The 17,711-nt window shown below is 35.0% G+C and overlaps 1 protein-coding gene and 1 long non-coding RNA gene across 2 annotated transcripts in view; one reads left to right on the top strand and one right to left on the bottom strand.

Annotated features, from left to right (window-relative positions):
• LOC121391052 (carcinoembryonic antigen-related cell adhesion molecule 8-like) overlaps positions 1–17,711 on the bottom strand; it is a 129,916-nt gene that overhangs the window by 17,783 nt on the left and 94,422 nt on the right. The window lies entirely within an intron of this gene.
• On the top strand, positions 3,738–8,451 carry LOC121391055. Its single transcript, XR_005960347.1, has 3 exons — positions 3,738–4,005; positions 5,980–6,030; positions 8,051–8,451. It is a non-coding gene; the product is annotated as an uncharacterized LOC121391055 (long non-coding RNA).

Genomic DNA, 17,711 nt, shown 5'->3' on the forward strand with positions numbered 1-17,711 from the left:
TATAGAAGTGTGCCACAACTTTTCCTTTCTCTCCTTTAAAAATCGTCTCCCTTCAGACATCTATATGCTCTTCCCCCCCTTCAAAGGAATCTTCACTTGTGCTTGCATATTGACGTTCGAGAAGGCTGAATTCTTGAAGATCTGAGGTAACTTGAGAATAACTGCAATTCAAACAGAATGATACACCCTATTAACCATGGATTTTGAAGTACTTGTACCACTGTATTTTCTTATAATTTTCTTGTTTTTCTAACTAACTATTAAAACTAATTACAGATATCTTCAAATTTTTTCTTTGTACTTTTAAGTACTTTAATTATCCATTTTGGCCTAAAGTCTCTCATATATGGTTTCAGTTTATTATGATGTATGACTTTTTGTCTTCTGATGGCATCAAATTGAATAAGGTAGTCGAGCGCATTCAATTATTTCATTATAACTGCTGGACCACTATAAGGCATTTGAAGCTTCGGACATATGCCTTCTTTTCTGTACTCATTGAGATACCATACTAAATCACCTGTATTATAATGATTAAGATTTTGCTTTATATCATAGGTTTCTTTCTGTCTTTCAGCGGATGCTTTCAAGTGCTCTCGCGCAACATCATGGGCTCTCTGTAGGTTTCTCTTTAACATCTCAACATATTGGCCATATGATGAAACTGTTTCACCAACAAACGTCATGCCCCTACCAAATGCTACTTCAGCCGGAATTCTCACTTCTTGTCCCAACATCAACAGGTTAGGTGTCAGGCAAATACTCTCTTGAGGTGTAGACCTGTATGCAGCTGCTAAACAGCTTAAGTTTAAGTCCCAGTCTGTCTGTTAACCATTTAGGTAAGCACGAATCATTCGGATTAGAGTTTTGTTGAAATTCTCAGTTTGCCCATTGCATCTAGGGTTGCGAGGTGAAGTTCTGGTTTTTCTTATTTCTAAAAGCTGACATAATTCTTTAAATATGGCACTCTCATAATTGCCTTCCTGATCACTATGTAAGTCTATCGGACATCCATACCAAGTGATAAACTCATTAAGTATTGTCTTTGCTGTCGTTTCCGCGCTTAGATCCGGAACTGTGAACACTTCCAGCCACTTTGTGAAACTGTCAGTAACCACTAATATGTAAAAGTTTCCTCTTGCAGTTCTTGGTAGGGGTCCTACAAAATCTGTAGCGATTCGATCAAGTGGGGCTCCCACCTGCATATTGCCCATTGGAGCTCTTGGTGTCTTGCTAGGTAATTTATTCGCTCCACAGACAGCACACTGCATAATCCAGTTATTAATGTCTTCACGTACCTTGAACCAATAATAACGTGCTACAAGTTTTCCTTTTGTTTTCTTCCTTCCTAAATGCCCAGCCATTATTCCATTATGCATGTGATAGAGAATTTCTCTTCTCATCTCTCGTGGTACAATAAACTGTAATTTCTCAGTACAGTTCTTGGAAACAAATTTCTGGAACAGCATCCCTTGTTTAACAACTAAACTGTCCCAATACACCAAATAATGTCTGGTAGCAGGGCTAGACGCACACACCTCTTGACCAGTCAGTCGTCTCCCTCGCTCCATCCACTGAAATATAGGTTTCAAGTCTAAATCATTCAGTTGCTTACGATGCAACTCACTTGAAGAAAAGAACTGCATCCATGGAAACCATTTGTCCCTCAGACCCGTTTCCTGTCTCATAGAAACTTTCCTACAGTTCCCAGTAAATATCTGCGAAGGCCTCCATAACCAACAAGTATATCTACCTATTACTCTGCTTAACTTGTACACACCTCGCCTCAATATTTGCTTATTCCAAATATCTCTGAATTTTGTGCCCAAGGCCATGTATCATGTTTCTATGTTATCTATTTCTTCCATGTGTTGCTTTGTCATCTTCTTCAACATCTGGGACGAAAACACTGATGATGCACAGAATTAGGAGTAATACTGGCCCTTACGGAAATAACCTATACAAACTTATAAGTGGAATATACTTTACTTATACGCCACTTATAAGTTACCTATATATTGGTATAAGTGAAGTATCAGTGTGTATAAGTATAAGTGAAAAAAATGGTTAATTGATACTTCACTGATACTCCACATATATTTCACCTATAAGTGGTTTATCAGTGGTATAAGTGAACTGGAATTAGATATTTTTTTTGTTGTTTCTACAAGTGAAATATAAGTGAAATATTAGTTTGGAGATAGTCCTTTTTCAAAGGAAATGATGTGTTCCAAATGAACGGGGGAAAAACTAAGTCCAAAACATTTTCATGGTTATTTTTTTAAAATTCGTAACTTCTCACAGGATTTATCGAATTCATTGGGAACAGTGGCTAAACAACCAAACATACATTTAGCAGATTTAGATAGTATTTATGATAATTTAAAAAAAAAAAAAAAAAACAAAGTTGGGGTGGGGGAGTCTATTGAAAGCGAGGAGGTAGTATGGGATAATTACAAGATGATCCTGTTTTAATCATATATAACCATATGTATCAATTAGGAGGTAGTATGGGATATCATATATAACCATATGTATCAATTGATACATATGGTTATATATGATTAAAACAGGATCATCTTGTAATTATCCCATACTACCTCCTTGCTTTCAATAGACTCCCCCATCCCGACACACCTGTCATAATAAAGATCTGTAAAAAGTAGCTGATGGGGGGGGGGGGGGGGGGGAGAGGAGGTGATCCCCATCACAATGTTTATCGATCACAGTATGGATTTTTTAGGGGGGGGGGGGGGGGGCTAAAAACTAAATATTACAGGGTAGGCTACCACTCACATCTCATACATATATATATATATATATATATATATGCTGCTAAATAATAATATAATTATAATTTCAATTAAATAATAAAATAAATAATTTAAAAAAAATAAAGTCAATAAAAATTGTTTTTAAAAAAATCTTAATTATTGTTAATTTGTTGTTATTATAATAATACAGACACACACATACATATGGCAGTTGCTGTCGGTGCTGTTGTTCCAGCTAGCCATGCTGTATTCATGCTGTACGTCTCACACCCACCCACCACCACTTTTTTTTTTTTTACCAGATTGTGTGAAAATAGGCACAAAAACCAAATTAAAATGAATTGATATTACTATAACAGATTGTGCCCCCCCCCCCTCCCCCCCCCCCCCCCCCCCTTCCTTTCAGGTATCATTACTTTTGGTCTATTATTTATTAAGATTGATTTTTTTTTTTTTTTTTTTTTTAATATGAATTTTCACACACATAATAATAAAAATGTTAGTTTTTTTGTTAAATCACAAGGAAGAAAAATAAAGTAAGCTGGTGTATCACTCCCATCCCTGGTCCTCACAAATCCATTTATAGAAACTACAACCAAAAAAAAAAAAAAAAAAAAAAAACTTGTGGGGGGGGGGACGAATTCTTCGTGATGGGATCATCACACATTTTTTTTTTAAATACCCACACCTTTAGGTAACGTTATCTATATTCGCTAGAAAAAAATGAGCTTTGGTATTAAAAAAATAAAAAAAAAAATAAAAAAAGGGTGATGCCATACCCATATGCAGAGTAATAATTTATAATGCTTAATAGACAGAAGGCCACAAAGGCGCTAGATTAGTACATAATTATGATAATAATAATAATAATAATAATAATTATTATTATTATTATTATTATAAGTCTGTGTCTGTGTCGTCTTAAAAGACGAACGAAGGTTAAAAGCGATAATATGATTGGTCGGTTCCTAAACAGTCATACCTGGGATTTGATTGGCTTAGAGATAACAACAGGAAAAAACGCGCCATTTGCAGTTTGCCAAAATAAATTTAATAATAAATAATGACAAAACATTGTGTATTTTGCATTATGAATTGGATTTGAGATCATTTTGATTGAGCAGAAACAATCACAGTTTATTACCGAATACTTGGCTATGGCGGAAAATGAAGAACTTCGATCAAGTTTCGGATGTCCTACTATTTTCGTCACGTTTGGAAGGAAAAAAAGGTAAACATGATTTTACTATTTTCTTACTTATTCTAGACACCTTTAATATATAGGCCTAAGTTGACATCTTTAACTGTATTTGTTCTAATATTGTGTGATGTTTGATGACAATCGAGCGAATGTAACGTGTTCTACATGATGCAATGTGTTCTACATGATGCAACATTGGGTCATGACACAGAAAATTTCCAAAATGGCCGATCAAGGCATATTTTTCGGGGGCAATTTAAATACACATAGATCACATTGACATCATAAATAATACATTTAAATGCAAAATAAATATTTTAAGATGCCAAATTGATGCATTTATTACAGAAAAAGTGTTGTTATTTCACCGATGGGTACAGATTTTTACAACGATAGTAATGCTTTTTTGGGGTGATTTAGGTCACATGACCAGTTTCACGTACTCTGATAGGTCAGCAGTCTTTGTTTACAAATTAATTTAGTTTTAATTTGTTTAATTTATTTAAAGTATCACAAGTAGCAGTCATTTTTCATTTTACTTAGTAATATATATTGTTTTTGGGTACCATATGTTTCGGTCCCCAAACCAGTTCGCCCCCAGTCAGTTCACCCCCAACTATGAGGGTTCGCCCCCTCCCCTAATATTATGTTAGGTAATAAAAATGATTTTGGCTTAGGTAATTGGTTGTTTGGCAAGTCTTCCTTATTTCCCCCCCCCCCCCCAACAAATTATAAAAATATTTGTTAGAATCAATGTACGGTTAGAGATAGTTATTGATCTTTTTTTTAAGCTTATAAAACATTTTGTTTTATAATTTTAAGCAACATAATGTGTACCGGTATATTTCATAATCCTTTCTGGTGATCAGGCTTGGGATCACAACGTCATGCATTCATATTTTTTTCGTACATACAAAATTAATTATTTGAAAGTAAAATTTGGTTTGGGCTACAATAAACCTCAATTGTTTAGGGTACCAGACGTTTCTCCCCCAAATCGGATGTCAGTTCGCCCTCGCGTGCTTAACCAGTTCGCCCCCACAAAGGTACCAGTTCACCCCCATAAAGATTTATATGTATTAATTAATTAATTAAACTGGTGATTATGTCAAATGTGCCCGGACTGACTCAGGATCCAACCAAATTGTGGAAAGACGACAATCCCTCCCCTCTAAGAAAAGAAAACACACACACACACACACACACACACACACACACACACACGGTTTAACATGCCTCTAAAGAAAAATACAGTAATTGTTTAAAAGTAACAAATAATTGGGATTTGGGGGCGAACTGGTACATGGAGGGAACAGGCCAAACTGGGGGCAAAAGGTCATGGATTCATTGTCTATACAAAAAGTAAGTTTGTTTTCTTTAAAGACACCACTAGAGCACATTGATTTATTAATCATTGGCTATTGGATGTCAAACAGGTAATTTTGACATATAATTTTTGAGAGGGAACATGCTAAAAATTAATTAGTAGCAATGTATTTTTATCTATGCACCATCCCACAACAGGATACCACTTACCAAGATGAAATACATACGAAATCGTGCAACAATTGCCAATCGATGCATACTTATTGTTTGCTGAGAATATATATAAAATTAAAATATTTATACCATTATATTTTGTGTTACCTGTTTACTCCTCTGTTCACTTCACCCCCAACTGTCGGTATGGATGCCCCCAAATATTTACAACACATCTTTGGTTGCATTTTGTATTTATATTATAAAAATTGTTTCATATTACTTTGACTGGGGTGTGGTATCAAGCCTTTTCGCCCCATGCCAGTTAATTTCTTTTCAAAACGCTTGTCTTCTCTTTTGAAAAAAACTATAAAACTCTTAAACTGACACAGGAAAATTCTTGGATAGGATATTGACATACCTTTGGGGATGGATTGGTTTGCATGAGGATGAAATGGACATTTATTTTGATTACAAGAAACACAAGTTTTATATATATATATATTTTTTTTTTTCTTTCTTCAGAAAAATCGTCAGCACATTCTGGTCATCATATTATGGAAATATTTGTGACTGGTATGTATTTAACAAACAATAATCTTGTTTTAAGATGCATGACTTGATGTGTAAGAGGTGGTCGTTCAATGTCATAAGCCATTATACATAATTATTCAGAAATGTTTGATTATACCAGATCACTTGGAAATTAACTTTAACATGTGTTATCAGGTTAGTAGGAAATGCAATCTCTGCATGATGGTTGGTTGGTAATTTTTAAAACATCTATTTCAGGATAATAACTTTTACACTTTCCTTAACATTAGAATTTTTTTTTTTTTTTCAATTCTTCCTTGTCCGCCCATATTCTTGAGTGAGCATCTTGAATTAAACATTTTAATAATAAAAAAAGTAACTTCCAGTTTACATTTGAACAGCATCTGACATCACATGTATGGTCACTGACAAGCATGCAGGGCTTTTTCTCGTTCTAACCAGTGCACCACAACTGGACAAAGACTGTGGTATGTGCTTTCCTGTCTGTGGTAAAGTGCATATAAAAGACCCTTTGCTGCATTAGAAAAGCTGTAGCTGACTACGAGTCAGAATTACCAAATGTTTGACATCCAATAGCCGATGATTAATTAATCATTAATTAAGCGAGAAGAAACCTGCTACAATTTTCCATTAGTAGCAAGGGATCTTTTATATGCACTATCCCACAGACAGGATAGCACATACCACAGCCTTCGATATACCAGTCATGGAACAAGAAAAGCCCTAAGGGTCCATCGACAGGGATCGATCATGGGTCAACCGTGCATCAATCGAGCGCTTTACCCCTATAGCTTGAAAGGAGTTGCATGCAGTTCTATGATGTACATGTATAGAGGCACTGATTTTCCGCGATCGCGGAATCGCGGAAATACCTATCTGAAACGGAATTCCCAATTTTTTTCCAAAACATTATTTAACTTTAGCGCATTTGATTAATTAAAATTTATTTTTCGAACTAGAAACTATGGACACTGACATCTGCCTGTGCTACGCTACGACACTAGTACCTTTGTATGTTACGTCAAATGTTTAATGTAGAGTATCTAGACGTTTTACCAGTCGTGTTTTCTTCGCTTATTCCCGACGATTTAACGGGAAAAACCGAACATTGTGAGCTAAAATTGTCCGATATTTACTCAAGTGAAAGATATATTATGTTATGTTTGCTTATTAATTTTTAACATTTGCGGCATTGCCATATTTCCGATCTCACAAAGGAATGCCATAATTGCATATTGTATGCCAGGCTTTGTTCAAAATAAATTATACAAGGGAAGTGGTTTATAGTGTGATCGTTTGTAATTATTTTCCCGATCATATCGTAAAGAAAACCGAAAATGTCCGAAGTCTGTCTCGTGGCGTATTCGTGGTTAAATTTAAACCAAAAATAAATACAAACTACTGACATGTTTTGCCTCATTGCATATTTATTTATTTTATACCAGCAATTAATTGCGGTGTGTGTGTGTGTGTGAAACAAACACAGAATTTGTTTAATACTGAAACGGAAAAAACCGGAATTTGTAACATTATGAAACGGAAAAGGGAAAAATCTGAAACGGAAAATCAGTGCCTCTACATGTAGTTGACATGTACAAACTAATACATGTAGACAAATGTATGTTTTTTTTTTTTTTTTTTTTCATTATTTCCCTCCCAGTCCAACACCCTTTATCTTTTTGTAATAGTTTATATTTTGTAGGCCTGAAAATTGGTACAGATTCTTTAGATTAAAATATATATCATGTATTTTATTTTTTGATTTCTTCATAATTAAAATTAAAGGTCAACATTGAATATTTCAAAGTCTGTTTTATCCTTGAGATTTGATTGATACCAGGTAAAAAAGTAAACTTGAAAATTTAACTGAAAATTAGTTTGTTTTCTCTTGAAATTTTGATTCCCCACACCTGAAACTTGGTACGCTATGATTCTCTAGGGTAGTCTTTTTAAAACTAACAGAAAGAACTAAATGTTTACATTAATAATAAACAATAGCTAATTACATAGCAGATCTATCCAGACTACATTTGTTTTTCAGAATCCCATCTGAATGTTGGATGACATATATCAAGATGACACTGAACAGGACATAACTGAGGAAAATGGATGTGAAATAATCCAATCTAACAGTTGGAAATAAATATATATAGTATTTATAAAATATTTGTTTGTATATACTGTTCAGATATATTAGTGAGTCAGAATGAAACATCACTTTGTTTGTTAAGACTATTGTGCTTCAATTTTTATGTTTTGTGGACAGCTAGTTTACAGATAGGGTGTGTAAGCGGTGGCATTAATACAGCAATTGCCCGAGAATATTGAAATTTGGCCTCCAAGGACAGATTGCTGCCTATTTTCATTTGTTTAATGATTAGTTCATCACCAACTGCTGGATGTAAAAAATTAAATTGATAATTAATTCTGACCCATAGTCTTCAGAGGAAGCTCTCTACATGTTTCAAAAGCAGCAAGTCATCTTTTATATGATCAGGACAGAACATACCACAGCCTTTGATATTCACTTATATTTCACTTATACTTCACTTATACAGCGTTTTTGTAAAATATCAGTGAATCACTTATACTTCACCTATACTTTACTTATACAGCAGTTTCTGTGAAATATCAGTGAATCACTTATACTTCACTTATATTTCACTTATAGTCTTCTTTTTTTTAAATATCAGTGAATCACTTATACTTCACTTATACAGCAATGTTTGTAAATATCAGTGAATCACTTATACTTCACTTATATTTCACTTATACAGCAGTTTCTGTTAAATATCAGTGAATCACTTATACTTCACTTATACAGCATGTTTGTAAATATCAGTGAATCACTTATACTTCACTTATATTTCACTTATACAGCATTTTTGTAAAATATCAGTGAATCACTTATACTTCACCTATACTTTACTTATACAGCAGTTTCTGTTAAATATCAGTGAATCACTTATACTTCACTTATATTTCACTTATAAGTCACTTATATATATCTAATACTTCTGTTAAATATAAGCGAATGACTTACACTTCACTTATATATATGGTTAACACTTCACCTATATGTCACATATACTTTGTATAAGTGATACCTCATTTGCATACAAAATCCTAATCGTTTACTTATAAGTCACTTATACTTGAAAAGTATTAACGACTTATACTTCACTTATAAGTGAAAAATATAAGTCATTTCGGTAAGGGTTGCCTTTTGGTTCTCGAAAGTTCATCAGCCATTTCAAAGCTTGGTGATCGGATCTAATGGTGAACTGTCTCCCCAAAAGGTAATGATGGAAATATTTGACAAAATATCTCACTGCTAGCAATTCTTTATCAGTGATGCATTAATTTCTCTCTGCTTTATTCATAGTTCGACTTGCATACACTATTACCTTTACCTGCTCCTAGTGAAAACTCTGAAGCATCTGTATCCAAGATAAATTTTCCATCACCCTTAGGACATGACATAACATTAGGACTTGTCAGTGCTCCTTTTAGTGCGTTAAAAGCTGCTTGACACTCATCTGTCCAGATCAGGTTACTATCATCTTTCGTCAAGTCGAAAAGTGGTTTTGCAGTTTTGGAGAATCGGCGGTAACAGGAACAAATTCCTAAGTATTGTTTTACTTCTCTTGCATTGCTTGGCTCTTTTCATTGAAGAATTCTTGCAATGTTGTTTGGATCAGGTTTGACACCATCAGCCGTGACTTTGTGGCCTAAAAATGTAACTTTAGATTTTAATAATGCACATTTATCTGGTTTTAATCTAGGACTAGCTTCAGTCGTTTGATGTTCTCCCAGTCATCTGCCGCAGGTATGACACAATCATCTACATATAGCATACAGCATGTCCACTGTAATCCTTTTAACGCTAACTCCATTACTCGCTGGAATGTTGCGCCTGAGTTGGCTAATTCTCTCTTCAGTAGAACCAGCGCTTTCAACAGATGTTTTTCTTGCAAAAATGTGACTTTCATTAGGACTGAGAATTCCATTTGCTGAACTGTTGAATTATTCTGCGTACACGTTTAGTGTTATTAACTTCATTTACATCTTCCATTTTCAGGACTGTCTCACTAATTGAATCTAAAGAAATATCTTCTGCAGTACCCAGAATTGTTTGATTGATACTGGAGTTCGGTAGGGATTCATTACTCTGACCTTGGAGGTAACATTATGCTTTAAATCGGCTAAACTCGGCACCACAACCACCAGATGATTTTCTTGAAACACTTGAGTTGGTTCTATCAAAACATCACATGTTTCTTTATCATCATCACTTTCTCTTCGGTCAACCAAAATGTCGATAATCATCTCGGTCATCGGTTCAATGATAAAATTATCTGTTACACAAACTTTTCTCACTGCATATTTTTAAATCTTGACTAAAGGAATTTCTTTGCCTTTCAGAATAAGTTTACTCTGACTTAAGATGATATCTACTGGTTTCTCATCTCTACCATTCAAGATATCCAGTCCAATCAAGGCGTCATCAGCAATAATTGCTATCACAACAGACTGGTGTAAGTATAGAGGACCTAGCTGTATTTTCAAGATGCATTTCCATAAAGCATCTCCAGCAGCATGAGTGAGGTTTACTTTCTTTCCTAGCTGTGGCTGCTGTGAAGAGTGAATTATGTCAAATATTTTTAGATACCAAAGTTTTATCTGATCCTGTGTCTATAACAAATCTTACTTTTATTCCCTCAATATTACCTTCTACTTGTATATCAGAAGCATTTGGAATTTCTCTTCGAATAATCACCTTCTGTTCTCTCTTTTGGACTTGTTTATTTCGACTTCTTTGATTTACTTTATCTATTAGGCCTCTTTTCTCAGCAACCAACTTTAGACCCACTGGGTTTGATTCCTTGTAGTTTAAAGCATTTCTTTCATCACCATTTTCAGAAGCAGTTTTAATTTTACTGACAAATTCATAGTTGGTTTGTTGTCTGTGCGGACAGTTTCGAATGAAGTGTGATTCTTTACCACAGTGGTAACATCCTGATGACTTCGTCTGGGGCCTATTCCAATTTCTATTACATGATTGAAATTCTTGATTTACAAATCTTGTGTTTCTGTATTCTTTATTTTGATTATGCTGAGGAAAATTCTGTCTTTTCTTTAATTCTCTTTGCAGGATCTGAATTTCTTTCCTCATCTGCTCCATTTGTACCTGCTGATCACTATACTTTTGTTTGTTTTCACCAATGTTCATGTCTGAAGGTGCATCCTTTGTAATCAATCTATTTTTGCTTGATATTCCAGCCCGAGCCACTCAATTCTCACTTTCATCTTCATTTATTTCATTAGAATCTGAAACAGCCTCGTCATGTGTTCTCATAATTTTGTCATATCGGTATTCTTTATTTCTAGGTTCCTTAGCTGCGTACTTCATTTCTCGAAAATGTACCATTTGTATCACGGCCTCATCAATGTTGGTGGGTTCTTTCACGTATTCTACATGAAATCGAGCTTTCGGAGAAGATCTTCCATCCTCATCTCTTCATTTCGCCCTGGATAAGCATTTTAATTCTGAAGCAAAATCTTCTACTTTTTCTCCAGGTTTTTGCCGACACGGACCAAATTGAGTTTTGAAGCTCTTTGTCGTTTCAATTACTTTGAACCGATTGTTTAACTCACGACTTAAATTCATGGTAGTTATTTCTTTTACGATGAGATAACTGTCCAAAAACAAATTCTCCAGCCTGCCCTTGTAATCTTGGTAACATCTCATCTAGTCTCCTGTCACTGGACCAACGTAGACGTGCTGCGATTTCTTCAAATCGATTAGATAACATTACGTAAACGTTTTTTTATAGGGTTTTTTGTTTTGGTTTTTTTTTGCGTTTATTCTTATCGAGTCGTACCCATTATTGGCCCCATCACGAGGAATTCGCGCACAAACACAAACACAAACACACACACACACACACACACATACGAGCCTGATATACTATTTTTATGTGATAAAACCAACTGGCCTAGTTGTGCCCCTCCGTCGGCCCAATGACACCTATTTTCCCCCACCTTTTACCATTACCTGCCATCCCATAACTCGTGTAAAAGAGGATATTAACATTCATGAACAGTGTGGGTGCCCTCCACTACCCACCCAACCCCACTTCAAAATAAAATACAAGATAAATCTGACGAATTTAATCGAAATCGCTTGTCTTTGGTAAATCTACCTACTGTCACTTCCTCAGGCTCAGCCTATTCCGATACCTCTCATAATAAATGTTTCAATCAGTCGAGGTGTCCCGAGTTCGTAACTAAATTGCCAACAATTGGGCCACTGGTCATGAACACTTCAAAAGATTGTTAAGATGTAGCAATTAAAGATATTTATTTAAAGATATTGTTTGGCTAATTGAACATTGAATCTGGCTATATATTTTCTGTGCCAATTCACCAAACTGCTAATAATTTTGGGGATCCAGCTTGAACCCTGCATCGCTATAATGTCTCAAAACACTGACTACCAGATGAACGATACAGGCTCCAGGTCAGGGCAGAAGGTTTTATATGCACATTCAGAGCAAGCTGTTGTAGCGCACGACTGTAGTGCCCACATATTTTTTTCTAACTTACTACAGTACGCGAACCAACCATAATTGCGTCTAGACGGCGACTCTGACCAAGCTAGACGGTGTCTAGACTAGTCGGCAAAATTTGAAAATTTCCTGTTAAGACGGTTGATCGGCGGTAGCTGCACACTGAAAACGTGCACAAGCTACTTGATTTGAGCCTCTAAGCTTTTCTCTTTTTTTGTCGGTTGTTGTCAATGAGCGTCTTAGCTGAAACAGGTGGAGATAACTCTATTCCAGATGGCGCGACGATCGACAGGGTCCCAGAAGCCTGGTTTGTCTCCGACTGGCTTCAGGTTATAAGCGACCAACTGAGTGATTGAGTTTGTTTTAACAGTAAAGTAATATTTTAAATATCAGAATGTGTTTTGTTGCATTTTTCTTAATGTCTATCTAATTGGGAAAAGTACATACAAAAAAAATTGGGTGGCAAAGTTGAGTTTTTATGCGGCAAAGTGTACCCATGCACACGTTTTAGTAGTGTCAACACGAACGCATCGAGTATTATACAAAATATATATTTATTACTTTTACTGTTAATGTCTTTTCCACGATATCTAAGTATATAAAATACTAGACCGCCCTGTGTAGGAACGTCCTGTATAGAGCCGTCATCACTATATATATATTTTTTTAAATACTACACACGCATACGTTATACCATCGACGTCCCAAACTGCGTTCACCTAACAACAAAAACATGAATACGATATTTACGGAAATATTATTCTACATTTTTCAGCTACGATACGTGAAACAAAATAGATTTTAATCATTTAACGTAAAAAATCAACAATTTGGATGTAAAACAAATCCATTCTAGTAAACAAAAGTGAAACACCCTAGAGTAAACAGGAAAAAGTGCGATGTTTCTAACTGCATTCAGGCGCATGCGTTTGCAAAAAGTATCGTAATGCGCATGTGCAATTCATCATTTTCCATTTTTAAGACAACTACATGAAAAAATATATGTTTCTTAATTATGCACAGTTGCCGAACACTTAATTTATTTAAAAAAATTTAAAGGAAAAATTCAATTTGTCAAGCGTTCTGGTCCGGTCCGCGTTTTATCAACACACATCGCTCACACTTGATGTCAATACTGATAGGCATTACGTCCATACCTGCGCATAGTTTGTAAAATATAATTTTTTAAATGAATTGATTCTAAATTAACAAAATTTATATACTCAAAATTATTTACAACTGTTATGAATGTATTATGAATACTATTCACTACCATAGAGGCACAAAAATGTAGCATACCTTTTGCAGATCGAATATAATAATTGAAAACAAATTCATAAAAATTAAATTCTTTGACCTTGTTGATCTGGCACGTGTGAGGTCATGTGACACGCACCGAAAGTTAATTCGTCTTTCTCCATTTTAAGTCAATAATTTCTACGAGTCATGTGGATCCGATATCGGTAATTTTAAGGAATAAACAAAAACGACTTAGTAAAATTAATGGTTTTAGGGGTTTGTAAAGTTTTGTACTTAGATACTTACTTTTCTCAACTTTATTGTTTAGAAAAAATTTCCTGAACTGTGAAGAAAAACCTCATAAATGAACGACATGCCGATGACAACAAATCGGATGTTGATTGCGCGAACTGTGCACGAGAAAACAAAGTGAACGGAATTTGAAGCATAATGCAGTTAGGGACGTTGACGATACATATGCACATATATATTTTATTGATTATTATCCACAATATACATATATTTTCTTTGTTATTACTGATTTTACTGTTCCCCCCCCCCAATATCTCAGTACACGTGTAGACAAACAAACGTCAACTGGTAACGACTGGTAACCGTTCACTGCAGCATATACTATAGACCGTCCTGTGCAGAACCGTGCTGTATAGGAACGTCATGTACAGAGCCGATACGGTTTTGGTCCGTTATGATCGTGGTATAACAAAGAATGACAAAGCAATGGAAAAAAAATACAGCTATTGTCCGAGTTTGTTGGACCCTGACGAGTGACGTGCCACCTGTTTTATTATCTCCCCTGTTCTGAGCTAAGACGCCCATTGCCACTACCCTACATTATGAATTAAAAAAATATATACATATATATATATTATATATTTATTTCACATCTTTTTTTTAAATCGCGATTGACGTGTTTACAAGACATTCGCACTACAATGAAAATGATAATTAAATAATAGATTTTTATTAACCAATAACCCTTGTAAATAGTTCAGTGGGAAACGATTACAATAAACAAACAATGAACAGGAGTGTATGGAAAAGGGAGTGTTCTTCGGTTTACTAAGGAAAGAAGTGAAATCGAGAGAAAAAGGGGGAAACGAAAGAATAAGCTTGGTTTTGCACACGTGATATTTAGCACAGCAGTGGACAGTTCATTTCATTTGTGAGGGGATGTCGAATCTGTTTTTATGTTTACTACATTTAAAAAAGTTAAATAAATAATAATAATAAAAAAAAAAGAGAAAATTATAAAAATTAGTTTTAAAAAAAAGGGGGGGGGGGCAATACTATGTGTTAATAAATATTTAAAAATAATAACTTTGCTTTTGCCTACGTGACGATTGTCATGGGCAGCTATGGATATTGTTTTATTTGTCGGAGGGAATCAGGTTTCCAGGTCCGTAGGAATAAGATCTGGGGGAGGGTGCACAACTTAGCAGCCTCCATAGTGTGGAGATGGGACACAAGCCATAGTTTTACCTTTATTCATTTTTGTCCTCGAGTGCAAGCGGAGCGGGCTGTCCCCCCTTCCCCCCCCTAAATTCCCACAGGCATGGGATGTCGAATCTGTTTGCTGGGTTGTTAATTTTTAAATTTTATTAATTTTCTTGTTTGGCCAATAAAATACATTACATATATGGTATTTGATCCCCGCTAAGTCTATTAGTATGTTTTATGATACCTTTTCAGGTGCTGCCACAAATTTTGGAGCAAGTAGTATATTGTAGTATTTACTTTATTTTTTGTGTGTCTTCGTTAAATTTGTCAAGTCTGCTTTCGTCTTGCCCCATGTCTATGTTGGTGTCCCCTACATTGATTTTAAATTTCATATTAATCAATATATCTTTTCGACTTGGCAAGATGATTGGGACGGTGCGCTTGCAAACAAACTTCATTCTGTCAGTCCTGGGAGAGTGGCAGTCATCCTACAGGCGGTGCTGTGCCCGCATCGGCCATACCTATTTGACGTATTCCTGTATTTTAAAGGACCCCCCCCCCCCCCCCATCCTCAGTGTGAACATTGTCAGTGTACACTGACTGCGCCACATTTTGGTGGAATGTGATCATCTCAAGCCCACAAGAAATGATATATTTGGCAACAGAAATGTTTTAGAATCTTTTAAACTTCATCCAGAATTAATTGTAAAATTTTAAAAACACTTCTATACAAAGTTTTAAAATATACTTACCTTGATTTATGTATTATATTGTACTTTTCCCCCACAGCTCCTTACACAGTGGTTTTACGTAAATATATAAATGTTTTCATATACTTACCATTTGTGACACCCAATAGCCGATGTGTATTTCTGTGCTGGGGCGTCATTAAACATTCATTCATTTGTTAAATTTGTCAATGATAATAATAATAAAATGTGCCTACAAAACTATGTTTCATTGTATGTTCATCGCCGAATCTACCAACGATCCCAACTATCGCTCATCGTTGGTCCTTTTGTTTGCAAGCTGCTTTGTTAAATAAATGTGTTTTGCCGTGATTTCCAAAACGAACATGGGTAGTTTTTATCTGGAGCTGTTGTTGTTGCAGATGTATTCTCTCTAGCACCCATTTACCTTTTCCTCCACTAATTGTACCAATATTACCTGTAAACGTGTACAACCGATTTGACCAATGATCACAACGATCTAGGGTTACATGTCGTTTACGAACTTTGTTTAATAAATGTGTGTTGGCGTGATTTCCAAAAGGAACATGGGTACAGGTTTTATTTGGAGCTGTTGGTGTTGCAGATGTATTCTCTCTATCACCCATTTACCTTTTCCTCCATTAATTTTACCAATATTACCTGTATACGTTTACCGCTGATTTGACCAACGATCGCAGGTTACATGTCGTTTACGAGCTTTGTTAAATAAATGTGTGCTGGAGTGATTTCCAAAAAAAACCTTCGGTACAGGGGCTATTTGTATTATAGCTATATGTATATTTTCTTTTTCTAGGACTGTCGTTGTAGATATCTCTCTCTACTGTTGTTTGTTATTTTCCATATTTTCTCAGTAAGAAATATTCTGCATTGGTTTAACGAACAATACTATTGGACAATTTGACGCTAACAAACCAATGACTTTGTCGGTACTAAATATGATGTCATCACGATTTGACAAACACACAAAATAACGTCATGTAGTTTAAAGAGTTTGCCTTTATGGGTCTCTGTTTTTGGTGTTAAAATAATAACAAAATGTCATTTTAATGCAATTCATTATAGATTTTGAAGCAGAATAAAGAGAACTTATATTTTTTAAATTATCTATGAACGTGATTAAATTACAACATTATAGTAATTCTCAGAACAGTACTGTAAAGTGGTTTACATCGTTTCTATACAGGTTGGCCTTCGTGCATGTGCATGGAAAATAAAGGCTTTTAGAGAAAAAATAGCTGAGGTAATAAATAGAATAACAAACTCAGTTCGAGTTATTATCAAATTTATATCCCTTGTGAAATAATTTTCATCTGTCACTCGCTACAGCTCGTAACAACTGAAAACTATTTCACTCGGGACATAAATTTGATAACTGGTAACCCCTTTATTATCCTCTATACATGTACATGTATGTTTGACGCCAATTTGACCAACGATCACAAGTCATTTCGTCTGCGAGCTGCTTTATTAATATGTAAATGTGTGTTGGCGTGATTTCCAAAAGGAACTTTGATATAGGTTGTATCTAGTGCTAGTGCTGTTATTGTTGCGGACCCGGTATAGTCCCCCTGTTAATTTGATCCATACAATTTTATTTTGGGAAAACTTCTTAAGATTTATTTCATCCACGCTAAATCTTTTACTGGTTTATAATATTTTGATTTATTTTCTTCTTTTTTTCAGAAGAATCTGGTATATTTGG

This window comes from Gigantopelta aegis, unplaced genomic scaffold (assembly GCF_016097555.1).
Source record: "Gigantopelta aegis isolate Gae_Host unplaced genomic scaffold, Gae_host_genome ctg1348_pilon_pilon:::debris, whole genome shotgun sequence".
NCBI classification, from domain to species: domain Eukaryota; kingdom Metazoa; phylum Mollusca; class Gastropoda; order Neomphalida; family Peltospiridae; genus Gigantopelta; species Gigantopelta aegis.